Here is a 19,229-nt window from a genome sequence, read left to right on the forward strand (position 1 = left end):
AATTTCATTATTCGACAACTGCTATTACGGGACTGAAATAATAAATAAGAAAATGATAAGATAATGTTACGAAAATCCATTTATTGAAATTTTATAAGCCGATAGTTCTATTCGGCCAACGGCCTTGCCGCAATGGTAACACCGGTTCCCGTCAGATCACCGAAATTAAGCGCTGTTGAGCTGGGCTAGCACTTAGATGGGTGACCATCCGGTCCGCCGAGCGCAGTTGGCAGGCGGGCTGCACTCAGCCGTTGTGAGGCAAACTGAGGAGCTACTTGATTGAGAAGTAGCGCCTCCGGTCTCGGAAACTGACATACGGCCGGGAGAGCGGTGTGCTGACCACATGCCCCTCCATATCCGCATCCAGAGACGCCTGTGGGCTGCGGATGACACGGCGGCCGGTCGGTACCGTTGGGCCTTCGTGGCCTGCTCGGAAGGAGTTTAGTTTTTTATTGTGCTATTCGAGAAAGTGAGAATACATTATCAATATCTCTAGCATGTCAGAAAGTACCTGAAATGAAAGAGACGTCTCATTCTATATACGGTATTCCAAATAGTGAAGCAACCCCGTGACCACAGAGGCAGGTTGTCCCAGCCTCCGGAGAAATCGGTCCGTGAACAGCGCTACAGATAGGTATTTTTATCGTGTCGCTTACAAATAAATATAATTGTAATATAATGATATAATGGATTATATTGCACTCCAAGTTAAGTGTCATTTTCCGCTTCATGGCGTCACGAGGATACGGTATGGAGGGGCATGTGGTCGGTACACCGCTTCCCCTGGCCGTTTTGCTTACTTCCCAGACCGTGGAGCTGCTAGTACTCAGTGAAGCAGGTCCTCACTTGGCATCATGAGGTTGAGTGCACCCCGTACCAGTCGTCCCATCAAGGTAAGTTCCTTGGCAGTGCTCGTATTCCAGAACGGATCCTCCGCATGGCAGGCACCTATACTGACCACTCAGCTACGGTGGCGGAATATATATATCTGCTTGTGGTTGAATGGCCTTGTGCACGTCTTTCAATTAGATGCCACTTAATGTAATGTCCCTAAACTACCCAGAAATCCTACCTAGGAAAGGTAAATCACAGTTCGACTTAGAATTCCATCCATGTGTCGCTCCTACCCAATCTTTACAGCTGTGTGAAGTGAAGGTTAGGTTGAAGGCAGACTGTCCGGCTTTCATTTCCGCGGCCTTTCGGTTTGCCAAGTCCGGTAGTATACACTGATGAGCCAAAATGTTATACCCATCAACTTAACAGCGGGTTGGTCCACCTTTCGAGCGCAACATAAGAGCACTTCTGAGGGACATTGATCCGACAAGTCCTTGGTAGATTTCCGGAGTCGTGTGGCACCAGATTAAAGCGCTCAGGTCATGCAACTACCGCAAATTACAGGTCGCTGGTTTGTGAGCGCTGAGCTGGAGACCAATGGCGTACCAGACGTGTTCCATAGGTGTTAGATCAGAGTAATTTCGTGGTTTAGACATCAACGTTAGTTCATTATCGAGCTTTTCGAAACACTGCAGCACGATAACAGGCTTTTGACACAGGCAATTACCCCGCACGAAGGTGCCATAGCAGCTGGAAAAAGACATCAAGCATGAAGGGATGCAATGATGTTCACGTGATCCACAGCTCTCATGGTGTTGTCGACTACCACTACAGGCCCCGTGGATATCCAGATGAATGGCATAATACTGTCCCCATCACCCTGCGTATGTGGTACGGCTCATGCTTCCAGCAGCCGTCAGCCTGGGTGTCAGCATAACCGGACACGACGACCGACCTGGTGTAGCAAGAAATATGATTCATCCGGCAGGCAACATGTTTGCATTGATCCACGATCCTATCTCGATGATCCCGTACCCAGCGCAATAGTAACTGACTATGTCGTTGTGTCAACGTAGGATCGTACGCTACGGAACCAGATGTCCAACAACCTGCACTGAAGAGAGTGGTCCGAATTACTGGTGCCTACGTCAGCGTTCTATTCTGTAGTCAGATTTTCCACAGATTTTTTACGGGATGACTCTCTCAGAAAAAAATTATTTCACCTTTCAAAAGTAGGAAGATCTCTCTCAAAAACGTCAGTTTGTGGAGCAGCTATAGGGCGAGGAACACCTTCAGAACTGCGGAAAGACAGTGACAGTCTCACAACGTGAAATCGTGCATGAAATGCAACGGCCATCGCTCTGACACGAAAACAGAGAGTAGAGACGCTGTGCCTTGTGAGTGAGAGGGATAGCAGCGTCTTCCAAAAACAGTGCGCCGCTGTATATGTCAAGGTATGTGAAGAAACCGAACACCGTTCCCTTTCGAAACGACTGCAGTCTCCTAATGTATTCGACAAAGCTTTCAGTGGGATAAACGATGTCTCCTTACTCATATTTGGTAAACTGATTTGCAGAGTACATCACCTAATAAGCAGAAAAGTAGAAGAGATCTAACTGTTGAAGACTGGTACCTGGAGCCGAATATTAATCTAGCACATGGTTTAACTTTTCACAAATATTAGAGTTCAACTGCTCTTTCGCAATGGTGGCTCACTTGGTAGGCATTATACTACAAATGCAAAAATTCGTCTTTCATCTCCTTGGTTCAGGTTGACCCGAATTATTTCTGATTAGTTTCATATCCGAAAGTGATTTAGTACGTCGGAAATACCAAGTTTCTCTATGATACAGATCGCATGCTTAACTATAGCTCTCCCTGTTTAGACATACATTGCGTATGTGAGGCAAAGGCATGCCATTTCAAATAAGACGACAACCACAAAATCATGTACGTCTACATGGATACTCTGCAAATAACATTTAAGTGCCTGGCAGAGGGTTCATCGAACCACCTTCACAATTCTCTATTATTCCAATCTCGTATAGCGCGCGGAAAGAATGAATACCTATATCTTTCCGTACGAGCTCTGAAAAAAAAGTGTGTGAAATCTTATGGGACTTAACTGCTAAGATCATCAGTCGCTAAGCTTACACACTACTTAACCTAAATTATCCTAAGGACAAACACAAACACCCATGCCCGAGGGAGGAGGACTGGAACCTCCGCCGGGATCAGCCGCACAGTCCATGACTGCAGCGCCTCAAACCGCTCGGCTAATATCGCGCGGCACGAGCTCCGATTTCCCTTATTTTATCGTGGTGATAGTTCCTCCCTCTGTAGGTCGGTGTCAAAAAAATATTTTCGCATTTGGAGGAGAAATTTGGTGATTGGAATTTCGTGAGAAGATTCTGTCGCAACGAAAACCGCCTTTCATTATGGTATCCAAACACTCAGTGCAGGTAAATTTGTTACATTTAGATAACCAACACCGGGAACGAACAGATTCTGTGAAATACTGTTCGGTCATACGATTACTGAGTAAAAGGAGGATCCACATATCTATCTCGTCAAAAATGACAAACACGTAGTGCGCTGTGGAGCAACAGGCGAGAAGCTTGGCGAGGCGAGCAGCTAGCGTAGTTCGTAACTAGCAAAGCGTGCTTGCCAAGGTCCCTCGTCCAGTTTTGTTCTATTTGCTGTGTACCGTGTGGCAAGGCCGGTGCTATACTAACGCTCTTTCCGCGTCGATTACCTTTTGTGCTGCAGCTTAGATTTTGTAGGTACACTGTCGTACAGTCTCACAGTGGGAAAAACGTAAGTCAGGCAAAACGTTACAAACAACCGGCCCATCCCTGTTCCAACAAACTTCTCAGTAGACGCACCTAGTTGTTCTAGACGGCACTGCTCGTATCCACTGGCAATCAGCTGTCGAAAAATCGAATAAATTTTTCGTTGGTTTTTTGGAGATCAAAGTCTTGTCTTAACATTCAGTGTGGGGTTTCGCAGGCTAGTATGTGTAAAACTCAGCTTCCTATCTCAAATCCAGAAGACAGCAGATAGCGGCGTCCGGGTTTATTGTGCGTCTTTAACTTCTCGGAGGTATTCGATGCAGTTTGTGATGATGTCTAATGAAAAAATTTCGACATCAGCAAATGCGACTGTGTGGAAGACTCCCTACCAAACAGAACTCAGTACTTCATTGAGACCGGGAAGAAAGTTTCAGATATTGAAGTAGCTTCGACTACACCCCAGAAATGAGTTACACGGTTGATCCTATATATTACATACAAAGAAGATGGTAGGTAGCACCAGGTTTTCCATTTGCCTGTTCTCGAAGAATGATGTTCTGTACTGCAAGGTCGCGGCGCCAGAACATTGTACTGAATCGTAGGTAGATCTAATAACGATCGACTGTTGATTCACGGGATAGTAGATGACTATCACGAATCAAGACTTTAGCGCATTTAAGCAGAAGGACTGTGATATATATCTTGTGTGATAACAGATGGTTCAGATGGTTCTAAGAACTATGGGACGTAACATCTGAGGTCATCAGTCCCCTAGACTTAGAACTACTTAAACCTAATTGCCCTAAGGACATCACACACATCCATTCCTGAGGCAGGATTCGAACCTGCGACCGTAGCAGCAGCGCGGTTCCGAACTGAAGCGCCTAGAACAGCTCGGCCACAGCTGTGTGATAACATTATTGGTCCATTAACTGGAGCCGGCCGGGTGGCCGAGCGGTTCTAGGCGCTTCAGCCTGGAACCGCGCGACCGCTACGGTCGCAGGTTCGAATCCTGCCTCGGGCATGGATGTCTGTGATGTCCTTAGGTTAGTTAGGTTTAGGTAATTCTAAGTTCTAGGGGACTGATGACCTCAGAAGTTAAGTCCCATAGTGCTCAGAGCCATTTGAGCCATTTGAACCATTAACTGGAAGCCAACACAAATGGGAAAAAATTCTAGAATTATGCGACTGGAGTGATTTTAGGTAGCTCGTCTACATAGAACTATTCATAGGAAATAGTAACACCAGAATCATAGGAAGAATTATTACATCATCCGCGTAGAATACATCTTAGACCGATTCTTGACAGTCGAAAGTCTGGAGTCTTCACCAGAGCGTATAAATGGCCAATGTAGAGAAGATTCAAAGGTACTTCATCCTGCTTCGCGTGTTCGTTTATTAGAGTCTAGTGTCTAACGGAGACACTTATCGTGAAAATACGAAGAATCAGATTACGATGAAATTTAAGACTTAATATTACTTTCTGTGATATCCACTTCATAAAATAACAGTGACTTAACTAGAGAGGTTATAGAAATGTTTCGCAAATATCGTTATTTCGACGTGCCATTCATGAATGGATCAGGACTGGGTACACGATGTACCTCCAGCCACACACAATGTGTTTCGCGGAGCTGATATAGGGGGTGAACTATTACAGCACAGACGAACTTTCAGAGACGGTAGTATGGACCAGAACTAGAAAAAAATGTCCAGTAAACACGGGCTCTACTGTGTCTACCTTAGGAGCTGCGAGTACTTTTATGGTGGGCATTTCAGAGCACATGTTTGCTGGACAATTTTTTTCTTGTTTTGGTCCACACTACCGTACAGAAAGTTTGATGATGGAGTTCTGGTTCACCTTGTATGTACGTGGTGCTTAACGGTAAGAATGTAACAGCATCTAGTACTATGCATTTAGTGAAACCCTTATGCGGAAAATGCGAAAGTTGCTAATTTAAATTTGTTTCCTATGCAGAAAAAACGCAATTCCAGTATCTTACGAGAATATGGTTTGTGAGCTCTCAGTTCTACCTTTATATACAGTGTGGTGACAAAATTCATGAGATAATTCTTAATATCGTGTCGGATCTCCTTTTGCCCGGAGTAGTGCAACAACGCGACATGACATGTACTCCACAAGTCACTGGAAGACCCCACAGAAATACTAAGCCATGCTGCCCCTATAGCCGGCCCTAATTGTGGAAGTGTAGCCGGTGCAGGATTTTGTGCACGAACTGCCCCTTCGATTATGTCCCATAAATGTTCGATGGCAAGTTTCGCAGCACTGCCCTAAATGATTCGTTCGTCGTACGTCCACATTGATTTCTGTGGTTATTTCAAGCAGAGTTGCTTGTCTGTTAGCACTGACAACTCCACGCAAAAGCCGCTGTTCTCGGTCATCAAGTGAAGGCCGCCGGCCACTGCGTTGTCCCTGGTAATGCCTGAAATGTGGTATTCTCGGCACACACTCGACACTGTGAATTTCGAAACATTTAATTCCCTCACGATTTCCAAAATTGAATGTCCCATGCGTCCAGCTCCAACATCCATTCCGCGTTCAAAGTCTGTTACTTCCCGTCGTGCAACCACAATCACGTCTGACACCTTTCCACATGCATCACCTGAGTAAAAATGACAGCTCCGTCAGTGCTCTGCCATTCTATATCTTGTGGACGCAATTATAACGCCATCTGTGTACGTGCATTCGCTATCCCATGACTTTTGTCATCTCAGTGTAATATATATTTTTCGAAGGGTTGATACCTGTAAAAAATGCGACTCACGACAACATAACAAATCACCAACCTGCAAATCATAATGCCGTAGACATACACCTATATCTCGACATGGAGAATCTTGCCTTTGGAAAATGCCACGCCCAGTACGATACATCAACCACGAAAAGCAATAATACTAATTTAACTCACAATACCTTCCGTAACGACCTCATGTTCCATGAAGACACAAATCAACGTAGCCCATAGCGTAATACTTCCATCATCAGGTTTGTTGGATCTGCTCCTTTTCGACGCACTCCTATTCCCCGTGCGATTCTGGATAGACACCGGTGCTAGCATGCGATATCCACGAGAAATTACAGCTCTTGAAAGGAAATGGGTGATTTAGTTACAAAACAGAAAGAATGAATCAGTGGCCTTGGACTCAGTGGCGTAAACGTCAAAAGTATACATAAAATAACGGGAAAAAATCGTAACACCAAAAATAATAAATGTAGAGTAATAATATTTCGGGAATACATTTGTCTAGGTAAAATACTGACAAGCACTCTGTCTTCAAGCCACGAGTGGCCTACCGGGACCATCCGACCGCCGTGTCATCCTCCGTGGAGGATGCGGATAGGAGGGGCGTGTGGTCAGCACACCGCTCTCCCGGTCGTTATGATGGTATTCCTGACCGAAGCCGCTACTATTCGGTCGAGCAGCTCCTCAATTGGCATCACGAGGCTGAGCGCACCCAGAAAAATGGCAACAGCACATGGCAGCCCGAATGGTCACCCATCCAACTGCCGGCCACGCCCGACAGCGCTTAACTTCGGTGATCTCACGGGAACCGGTGTAGTCACCGCGGCAAGGCCGTTGCCCAACAGATTGACAAGGGTGAGAGTTATTGAACGATTTGAAATAAAATCGTTGCAACCTCTGAACCGTTTGTGTTAGGACGTTCGAGCTGCACAGTTGGCCGCGGGCATGATGGGAATTAGTTTGAGCATGGTATGGTTTGGTAAACGACGATGCCCATTTTCATTGGGATGGGTTCGTCAACAAGCAAAATTGACGCATTTGGGGGACTGAGAATTCGCGTTTCGCGAACGAAAAGTCGCTTCACCCTCAACGGGTGAATGTGTGGTGCGCAGTGTCCGGTCACGGAATAATCGGTGCGATATTCCTTGATGTCACGGTGAATACCGAACGGTAAGTGAAGGTTTTGGAAGATGATTTCATCCCCATTATCCAAAGTAACCCTGATTCCGACAAGATGTAGGTCACGCAAGACGGAGCTCGACCCCATCAAAGCAGGAAATGAACAATGCGACTCCTTTTTGTGGGACTATAATAGAGAAAAGGTGTACAGCAATAGCCTCAAAACCACTGCTGAGCTGAAAACAGCCATTCAGGACGTCATCGACAGCATCGATGTCCCGACACTTTAGCAGAATTCCGCTGTTCGTCTGCGCCACATCATCGCCAATGGTGGCAAGCATATAAAACATGTCATAACCTAAATCCGAATATCTATGGTGACGTTTACATGTTGAATAAAGTGTGTGCACTCTGTAATTTGCAACTAATTTAAGATTTTTTTTTCATGTAGCTCAATAATTGTCACCGTGTAAATGATTAACATTGCAAGATTACAGGTTAATGTAAGTGTGAGATAAGCCCTTGGAAATCTGAAATGCCAGTATATTAGTAACTGGTGTAACAGCCAGACTGTTGAATGCGTATATACAAACGGGCATGCGTTGTATTGTACTGGTGCCGGATGTCAGTTAGTGGGATGAAATTTCATGCCTGTTGCACTTGGTCGGTCGATAAAAGGGACGGTTAATGCTGTCTGTGGAGGTCGCTAGAGTTGTCGTCCGATGATTTCACATATGTGCTCGATTGGAGACAGATGACCGAGCAGGACAAGACAACATGTCGATACTCTGTATAGTACACTACTGGCCATTAAAATTGCTGCACCAAGAAGAAATGCAGATGATGAACGGGTATTCATTGGACAAATATATTATACTAGAACTGACATGTGATTACATTTTCACGCAATTTGGGTGATCCTGAGAAATCAGTACCCAGAACAACCACCTCTGGCCGTAATAACGGCCTTGATACGCCTGGGCATTGAGTCAAACAAAACTTGGATGGCGTGTACAGGTACAGCTGCCCATGCAGCTTCAACACGATACCACGTATGATCAAGGGTAGCGACTGGAGTATTGTGACGAGCCAGTTGCTCGGCCACCATTGACCTAACGTTTTCAATTGGTGAGATATCTGGAGAATGTGCTGGCCAGGGCAGCAATAGAACATTTTCTGTTTCCAGAAAGGCCCGTACAGGTCCTGCAACCCGCGGTCGTACATTATCCCGCTGAAATGTAGGGTTTCGCAAGGATCGAATGAAGGGTAGGGCACGGGTGAAATGTAACATCCACTGTTCAACGTGCCGTCAGTGCGAACAAGAGGTGACCGAGACATGTAACCAATGGCACCCCATACCATCACGCCGGGTGATACGCCAGTATGGCGATGACGAATACACGCTTCCAATGTGCGTTCACTGCGATGTCGCCAAACACGGATGCGACCATCATGATGCTGTAAACAGAACCTGGATTCATCCGAGAAAATGACGTTTTGCCATTCCTGCACCCAGGTTCGTCGTTGAGTACACCATCGCAGGCGCTCCTGTCTGTGATGCAGCGTAAAGGGTAACCGCAGCCATTGTCTCCGAGCTGATAGTCCATGCTGCGGCAAACGTCGTCGAACTGTTCGTGCAGATGGTTGTTGTCTTGCAAATTTCCCCATCTGTTGACTCAGGGATCGAGACGTGGCTGCACGATCCTTTACAGCCATACGGATAAGATGCCTGTCATCTCGACTGCTAGTGATACGAGACCGTTGGGATCCAGCACGGCGTTTCGTATTACCCTCCTGAACCCACCGATTCCATATTCTGCTAACAGTCACTGGATCTCGACCAACGCGAGCAGGAATGTCGCAATACGATAAACCGCAATCGCGATAGGCTACAATCCGACCTTTATCAAAGTCGGAAACGTGATGGCGCGCTTTTCTCCTCGTTACACGAGGCATCACAACAACGTTTCACCAGACAACGCCGGTTAACTGCTGTTTGTGTATGAGAAGTCGGTTGGGAACTTTCCCCATGTCAGCACGTTTTAGGTGTCGCCACCGGCGCCAGCCTAGTATGAATGCTCTGAAAAGCTAATCATTTGCGTATCACAGCATCTTCTTCCTGTCGGTCAAATTTCGCGTGTGTAGCACGTCATCTTCATGGTGTAGCAATTTTAATGGCCAGTAATGTATTTTGAGTTACAACGGCGGTATGTGACGGAGCGTTATCCTATTGAAAAATACCCCCTGGAATGCTGCTCATGAATGGCAGCACAACAGGTGGAATAACCAGATTGACGTACAGATTTGCAGTCAGTCTGCGTAGTACAGCTACGGAAGTGCTCCTGCTGTCATACGAAATCGCATCCCAGACCCTGATTCCATGTCCAGTGTGTCTAGCACGCAGACAAGTTTGTTGCAGGCCCTCAAATGATATTCTTCTAACCAACACACGGCCATCACTTGCACAGAGGCAGAACCAGCACTCATCGCAATATACAACAGACATCCGCCATGCCCTCCAATGAGCTTTCGCTTGACACCACTGTAGTCGCAAATGGCGGTGGTTTGGGGTCAGTGGAATGCACGCTTCAGGGCGTCTGACTCGGAGGTGTCCTTGAAGGAACCGATTTGTAGCAGGTGCCATTGTGGTGCCAACTGTCGAGCAGATCGCTGCTGCAGATGCAGTACGATGCGCCAGAGGCATACACCGGAAACGACGGTCTTCCCTCCCGGCTGTGCAACGTGGCCGTCCGGAGGCCGGTCTTCTGGCGACAGTACATTCTCGTGACTAACGCTGCCAGCAGTCATGTACAGTGGCTATTTTCATGCCAAGTCTTTCTGAAGTATCACAGAAGGAGCATCCAGCTTCTCTTAACCCTATTACACGACCCCGCTCAAACTCACTGAGGTGTTGATAATGGCGTTTTTGTCGGCTTAAAGGCATTCTTCACTAACAACAACTCACCACTTCCAATCTCAAAGATAACTATCGCTCACGACCGTTACAGCGTGTATTAAAGCAAACCTGATTTGCATCGTCGTTATGGGGCTACTAGCGCCGCTCTTATGCAAAATCTGAATAGACATCTTTTAGACGTAGAAACACGCCTACCAACTTTCTTTTATGTCGCAGAATTCCTTCTTGGTGTTGTGATTTTTTTCTGTCAGTGTGTTTATGTTATTTGAAGAAGGAAGGAAGGAAGAAGACTAAACTTTTAAGTCCTGTCATTGATGAGGACATTAGAGATGGAGCACGAGCTCAGACTGTGAATAATGGGGAAAGAAATCGGTCGTACCCTTTCAAATAAAGAGGTGCGGTATTTTTCTTAAGCGGTTTAGGAAAATCACGGAAAAACCTATATGTGGCTAGCCGGACGGGGACTTGAACCGATTAATGGGTTAGGGGGAAGGGGAAGTAAGCAATTTCTTTGCTGTTTCAGGTAAACCCACCGAGTGGGACAAGGCTGCCATCAGTTTTTGATAAATTAGTCGCTTTTAGCGTCTCTTGATTAAAGAGAAATATAACTGATTATGCTGGATTTCGTACACAGATCTGTAATTATTAACTACAAGAAATAAGCTTGATGTTCAAGTTTATATTTCCGATGAAGGTATTGTCTTCTAGCAGGATGTTCTTGTTATAGAGTAGCCAGATTGTAGCAGTTATCTCCTTTGGCAGGAAGCTAAGTTAGTTTCTCAAAAATTAATTGAGATGGCTCTGAGCACTAGGGCACTGTTCAGTCGGCCAATGTTTACGCTCCTTACACCAAGCGAGGCGTCGTTTGGCATTTACAGGCGTGATGTGTGGCTTGTGAGCAGCCGCTCGACCATGAAATCCAAGTTTTCTCACCTCCCGCCTAACTGTCATAGTACTTGCTATGGATCCTGATGCAGTTTGGAATTCCTGTGTGATGGTCTGGATAGATGTCTGCCTATTACATATTACGACCCTCTTCAACTGTCGACCGTCTCTGTCAGTCAACAGACGAGGTCGGCCTGTACGCTTTTGTGCTGTACGTGTCTCTTCACGTTTCCACTTCACTATCACATCGGAAACCGTGGACCTAGGGGTGTTAGGAGTGTGGAAATCTCGCGTACAAACGTATGACCAAGTGACACCCAATCAACTGACCACGTTCGAAGTCCGTTAGTTCCTCGGAGCGCCCCATTCTGCTCTCTCACGATGTCTAATGACTACTTAGGTCGCTGATATGGAGTACCTAGCAGTAAGTGGCAGCACTATGCACCTAATATGAAAAACGTATGTTTTTAGGGTGTCCGGATACTTTTGATCACATAGTGTATCGTAATACCGTGGCGGACAAAGCAGTGGCTCAAAGATTGGCACGGACACAAGGCAGGACGCGTGTAGTCTCTTCTTTATTGTGAAAGACGTGGGGCTTTTATAAGGCGCTAATTTATGAGTTTCGAGATATGACCGGAGAACTTGGCACTGGTTTGTTTTTCCTTTGAAGATACCGGCGGTTGAAAGCGTAGAACTGCGATGCAAATAATGCTCTCGTTATTTAGACAAACGTATCTCTAACTTCATATCATTACTAAATCTTAGTGCTGAGCAAGTACTGGCGTTGTAAGGAGAGTTAATGACATCATCTGTCCATTGAATCTATGTAAAGCCTCTAATTTACTTTTAATACCCTTTTGTTTGTTGGAACACTGAATTTTTGGGAAAATTCCATTACGCAAGCTGTCAGCGAGTCACATTTCGGCACTCTTAGTTAGTTTATTGTTGTTTAGCTTTATTATTTTTGTTACAAGAAACAAGAGAACAGCGTCAAAGTTAACGGCCACTGCTACGTAGAAAAAATAGTGTTTTATATCGTGTATTATGGGTGTGAAACTACATCTCAAGCGGTAACGTAGACGAATCCTAGCAGCTGGCTACGTCTTCTCCTCTGCAGTGCTTCTTGTATTTCGTTTGTTTTTAATTGCCTCGTTCGTCGACGTACGTTCGGAGGGAAGTGTTGTGTGCCATCTGTTGGTGTGGTATGTTACGTATTTTTTAATTTAGTTTGCATGTTATGTATTTGATACAGAAATTGGGAAATGTCGTATCGATCGTCTAAGAGGGTATGGGAAATCTCCGGAAAGCAACATTCTTTTTCGGTAATGCATAGGAGCAACAATCGTAAATCCGGTACGAGGCTAAGTTATGTGTTTACTTCCATAAACTGTGAGCAGATGGTTCCCGCACTTGCTTATTTGCGTATGTGTTTGTGGCAAGCGAGCTAATAGCTACGTGTTATAGAAAGTGCACACGGGGAGTGATCAGGACACTCCTTAGTCTGCAGACGAAGAACTTTGCTAAATTTGCATCCTTGAGAATTCCGAGATATATGGTACGCATTGTAGCTTCATACAACTCTGTGTATCTGGTGTTATTTCTCCGGAATATTAGTCGCGACTCGGAAACTAATGGCCAAGCGGTTATAGGCGCTTCAGTCTGGAACCGCGAGACCGCTACGGTCGCTGGTTCGAATCCCGCCTCGGGCATGGCTATGTGTGATGTCCTTAGGTTAGTTAGGTTTCAGTAGTTCTAAGGGACTGAAAACCTCAGATGTTAAGTCCCATAGTGCTCAGAGCCATTTGAACCATCCTGCTAAGTGAGATACATAATTCTGACTGCTGCTGAGAGAAGTAACATCTCAGTCAGAGGATGGATTAACGGTGTTTTGCTTATTTAGCACCAATAACCACAACTTGTCCCCTCTGAGGAATGAGGAATCCACGTTTCTTCTTGGACTTTTTTTCCCAACTGAAGTAATTACCAGGTCACCTCTTCGTGGACATGTTATCGACGCTCCTCGTGTTGTTTTGTGGATCTTGAAAATCTCTTGTCTTACGGACACCAGTATACGTAACCTCGGTGACAGCAATGCAACCCAGTTTTATAAACCTGACCTCCTTCTTTCCTTTGTATTGCACTTTTTACCTTTGGCACAGAGCATTAAGACATTCGGATCGCTGTGTTGATGCCTTGAATGCATCAACATGACCTGGGTCAGTGCCTCAGGTTATCGAGTGGAGCGTCCGAATGACAGACGCAAGACGAGCGCCCCGACACTCTTGCAGAGAGAAGTGACAGCAGCCTTCTTCTGTGGCAGAGTTCCGTACCTAACTCCAAAGGATACGTATCTACGTGTCAATTATGAGGGTATATAAAACAGCAAGGATAATGTGTGTTTGCTCGTAACTCCTTATGGGAAAAGCGTCTCAGACGGGAAAGTAGCAAATGATAGTTTTGGAATGAAAGTAACGTTCCTAAATATAATTTGTATATGTGTGAATAAAAATTTAAGTTTTTAACCATGGAAATGTCGAAATAACGGTGGGAAAAGGGATTTATTTTTCAGGCACTACGAATATTTTTCAGCTATAAATTTATGTTACACTTCTTCGGTATGTGCATCTGTCAAGGAAAAAGTCTTGCTAACGATTAGATCATAGCTTACTGCTGTTGTGGAGGGAAATACTCTGAGGTGTAGATTTGCAGGTAATTTCGTGCTGGTGTTCAGACAGCAACCGGCCTCCGAATTTACTGTATAGTTTCAAAAACTCATTGGAGCCGTTATTGTTGCGGAAGGTAAGGAAAATGTCATTTCGAAAAGGAACTCGACTCACAGAATTTAATTTGGCGGTGACTTCAATCTACCTTTGATATGTTTGAGAAAATATACGTTTAACATCGGTGATAGGAGTAAAACATCGTCCGAAATAGTGCTAAAGGCTTTCGCCGAAACATGTTTTGAGCAGTTATTTAAGAAGACCTACACGAAGTGCAAATGGGTGCGATAGTACAGTAGACATCTTAGCAACAAACAATCCTGTTCAAACAGAGAGCGTCATGGCGGATAAAGGGTTCGGTGACCGTAGGTCCGCTGTGCCGAGACAATTCCGTATCGATCACACTCACCAAAAACAATTGCAAAATGAATCTATTTAAAGAGGCAGTTAAATATTTGCTTGACAGTTTGCTAAGGGACACTCTATATTCCTACAAAACTGTAAGCATAGACCGAATGTGGCGTAAATTCACAGAAATAGCATTGACAGCAGTTGTGAGATTCATGTCAAATAAATGAATAAGAATGGACAAATTCTCCGTGGTACACAAAACAGGTCAGGCCACAATCGCAGGAGCAAAGATTTAAAAGTAATCAAAATCTCCAGGAGTGGCGATGTTTTACAGAAGCTCGAAATATAGTGTCGAGTTCACTGCGACATACTTTTAATAGTTTCCGCAATTAAACACTGTCTCGGAATCTTGCAGAAACCTAGAGTTTCTCGTCGTATGTAACGTACAGCAGCTTCAACGCACAATCCATACCTTCACTGCGTGACAGCAATGTCAATGTTGCTCATGGCAGCGCCACTAAAGTGCAGTTACTAACCATAGTTTTTAGGAAATTCCTTCACAAAAGAAGGTGAAGTAAATATTCCAGAATTCGAATCAAGAACAGGTGTCAACATGAGTAACAAAGAAGTAGATACCCTCAGGGTAGCAAATCTGCTTCAATTACACAGTATGTCGGGAATATGTTAAATCACTTGATAAACTCAAGTCTTCCTGCCCCGACTGTACACCAGTTAGGTTTCTTTCGGAGTACAGAGGCACATGTAATAATTCCATATTTAACAATCATATACAACGCTTCCCCTATGAAAGATCCGAACGTAAGGACTGGAATGTTGCACACGTCAGACCAATACACGGGGAAGGAAATAGGAGAAATCCGCTGAATTACACACCCGTATCACTGTTATCAATTTTAAGTAAGATTTTGGAGCATATTCTAGTTTTGTGTATCTCGAAGAAAACAATCACTTTACATATAGCAAGGACAAAGAAAATATTGTTCCTGTAAAACCTATATGAACGATTTGGTAGAAAATGTGAAGCAGTTTTCTCAGATTATTTCCAAAATGATTCTGTCGTTTGCTGTCCAGTAGAGTCACCACAAGATCAGTGAAAGTTTAGATAAAATGTTACTGTGACAGTTGACCCTAAACGATGAAAAGAGACGTCCTCCACATGAGTTGTAAAAAGAATCCGTTGAATTACGGCTACACGATAATTAAGACGTTGTAGATTCAAGTATTTACCTACGGTTTATAATTACTAAGAACTTGAACTGGAACGATCACATAGATAGTAATGTGGTGAAGGCTAATCAGAGAATGCGTTTTATTCGGAGAATACTCAGAAAATGCAACAACTGTACTAAAGGGACAGCCTACACTATGCTTGTCCGTCCTCTGCTAGAGTATTGCTGAGCGGTATGGAATCCTTATCAGACAGAATTGACGGAGGACATTGAAAGAGTGGAAATAAAAGCAAAATATACAAGAGTGTCACGGATATGATGGGCGAGCTGGGGTAGCATCATTAAAAAATAAATAAATAAAAATAAAAGGCCTTTTTCGTTGCGGCTACATCTTTTACAAAATTTCGGTCACTACCTTTCTTCTCCAAATACGGATGTTTTATTCACTCCCATCTACATAGGATATGTGTAAGGACGTTGATAAATCTAGCCCTTCAGTGCCTGTAAGCTCCAAACACACACACACACACACACACACACACACACACAAACACACACACACACACAAACACACACACACACACACACACACCACCTACATAAGCAGAAAGCAGCCAGCTAATAAAATAAGAGAAATAATAACTCACGAGGAAAAATTTAGCTGTTCATTTGTAAATCGCGCTGTTCGAGAGTGGGAAGGCTGAGAAATAGTCAAAGTGGTTTTGTCAACCCTCTGCCAAGCATTTAATTGTGAACTTCAAAGTTCTGATATAGATATATTGGTTTCGAATATCAGACATTCCATCGTCTGTCGCAACCCATGTCGGTGCTTGCTGTCTTCTTTTTCCGGAAACAAAGTACCTGTACGAAAGGCTGTAACTGAAGATCAAGTACACCGAGCTTCGGAAGAACTGTCCCATATTCGCATTGCTTCGTATTACATGTCACTCAACATTAATAAAACTTTGGCGTCCGTTAAAGGAAGCCTGCTTCTGAGAACCGTACGAAGGTAGGGTGGCAGTAGGACACATGAAGTGTTCATATATTAATGGTTGCGAGTACTTTAAAAAATCGTTTAGAACTTGTTTGTGTGTGTGTGTTTTACAGTATTTTATCTGACAGATGCTACTGAACAGATTTATCTTGTTAATATTGCGGAAGGGGGACTGGCGTTGCGTAAGCGCTGCCTGTACTTTCCAGGTTCCAAATTGTTCACTTTAGAAGCGATGCCGTCAGTCACCACACCGAATGTGCAGCGAAGTCAATATTTGTACCGAGCAGTCTACAGCCCATTATAGCAGACTGTGATTTATAACAGTGTACGGGAAAAAGATGATTCTGTAGAATAGTTTTGTTGATACTAATGAAGGAGTGGTGCATAAATCCGGCAGGTAATGATTATCTGAGTTTCATGAAGCAGTTTGTGGTGTCACCGCCAGACACCACACTTGCTAGGTGGTAGCCTTTAAATCGGCCGCGGTCCGTTAGTATACGTCGGACCCGCGTGTCGCCACTATCAGTGATTGCAGACCGAGCGCCGCCACACGGCAGGTCTAGAGAGACTTCCTAGCACTCGCCCCAGTTGTACAGCCGACTTTACTAGCGATGGTTCACTGACAAATTACGTTCTCATTTGCCGAGACGATAGTTAGCATAGCCTTCAGCTACGTCATTAGCTACGACCTAGCAAGGCGCCATTATCATTTGCTATTTATCTTGTGATGCATGTACCGTCAGACCGATGTTCACCAATTATGGATTAAAGTTAAGTATTCCACAGCTACGTCCTGTTTTTGCTAGTTCATTTCCGTGTCCTGTTCCAGACCTCACGCCATCCTGCGTGAGCTTAAACGCGTGCCTTTCGGCTACCTGTCATAGTGGATTGGCTGTCTTGCCAGTCCACAACACAGTTAATTGTAAACTTCACAGTATTGATGTAGATATATTGGATTAGAGTGTGAGACATTCGTCGTCTGTGGCAACACATGTCGGTTCATACAAAGAGTACTAACCTTCCATCCGGAAAAAAAAGAAATGTTTCTTTTGAGTGTGCAGCCGCCTCCGTAGAGCGCAATAAATGGCCTCAATTGAAACAAAACACTCTTTGCCGTGTCGTTCATTTGGCCAAGTGCAACCGGATGCAGCGGTGTATACAAACAATGCGACGTGCCAGAGAAAAGAGATGGCGTGCCGACACTCAGTGGTGTAGCCGGCCACGGTGGCCGTGCGGTTCTAGGCGCTACAGTCCGGAACCGCGAGACTGCTACGGTTGCAGGTTCGAATCCTGCCTCTGGCATGGATGTGTGTGATGTCCTTAGGTTAGTTAGGTTTAAGTAGTTCTAAGTTCTAGGGGACTGATGACCTCAGATGTTAAGTCCCATAGTGCTCAGAGCCATTTGAACCAACTCAGTGGTGTGTTTCTTTCTCCTATCCTACTGACATCACGCTGTAACCACAACAGAGAAGAAAAACACATCTAGAATGAGCGTTTCAGTTCAAGTTTATCTGAACTACGCTAATGTAAAAATTATGATAAACGGAAGGACAGAACTCGACAGTTGGGCCTGTTTGTACAAAGGGCCGTTCGAAGGCCGTACAGTACAGAATCGGTATGCCAATGAGACAAAATCGCCGTGAGCATTGAGGCAATCGTCCTACCGACGCACCAGCTTGAATGTACCCGTTTGGTGAAACATGTCCTGCTGCACATCCTCATCCGACATGAGTCGTTGACCCTTCAAGGCCCTTTTTAAGGGATCAAAGGCGTGATAATCGCATGGGGAGGCATCATTACTATAGGTCGAGTGCTCGAGTAACTCCCAGCTGAGATGGCGTAACCTCTGCATTACATTTGTGGTATGGGGACGCACGTAACCACGAAGCAGCAGCACCGAACTTGGCACACCATTCCACAATGCTGTTTTCGACAGACATGTTGCCCCACACATTTTATTCATTCTTCCATGGATGTCTACCGGTGTTTGCCCTTCAGCAACCACGGAAAGCGTAACAGCACGACGGTCCCATTTGAACGTGTTTGACAATACAGTCGCCGCAGTTCACGTTTCCGCACGTACCGCACGCACATCGGGAAGACACGAATACCACACTAATCCTATGCCTACGGCCGCACGGGGTAGCCTCGCGGTCTCGGCGGCTTGCCACAGTTTACGCGGCTCCCCAATTGGAGGTTCGAGTCCGTTCTCGGGCATGGGTGTATGTGTTGCCCCTCGTGTAAGTTAGTTTAAGTTAGATTAAGTAGTGTGTAAGCCTAGGGACCGATTACCACAGCAGTTTGGACCCATAGGAACTCAACTACAACGACAACCCTTGCCTACATGTCGGTGCTTATATACCAGCAACAGAATCGCGCTACTTTTCATATACGCCGCAGCATAGCCCTCAAACGGAAACATTTTGAACGCCCCTTACATTTTGGATAATTTCTATCTTCACATACTATATTTGTTTTGTGTAGAAAGGCAATAGAGCTCAGAAATAGGGGTCTCAAACACATTCTTGTTTACAGCTTAAGGGTAGCCTGCTCGAAGATGATAGAAGATTCGTTTTGACGAATTTTGAAATGGGACAATATATATAGTATTGGGGCTCATCATTTACTTCTTTATCAGTATCGTGAATCATGCTGTTGT

The 19,229-nt window shown here is 44.8% G+C and overlaps 1 protein-coding gene and 1 pseudogene across 2 annotated transcripts in view; both read right to left on the minus strand.

Annotated features, from left to right (window-relative positions):
- The window catches only part of LOC124721299 (excitatory amino acid transporter 1), a 700,822-nt gene that overhangs the window by 250,943 nt on the left and 430,650 nt on the right, over window positions 1-19,229 (minus strand). The gene's annotated exons all lie outside the window — the stretch shown is intronic.
- LOC124723650 lies at window positions 7,113-7,230 on the minus strand (annotated as a pseudogene).

This window comes from Schistocerca piceifrons, chromosome X (genome assembly GCF_021461385.2).
Source record: "Schistocerca piceifrons isolate TAMUIC-IGC-003096 chromosome X, iqSchPice1.1, whole genome shotgun sequence".
In the NCBI taxonomy this organism is placed as follows: Eukaryota; Metazoa; Arthropoda; class Insecta; order Orthoptera; family Acrididae; genus Schistocerca; species Schistocerca piceifrons.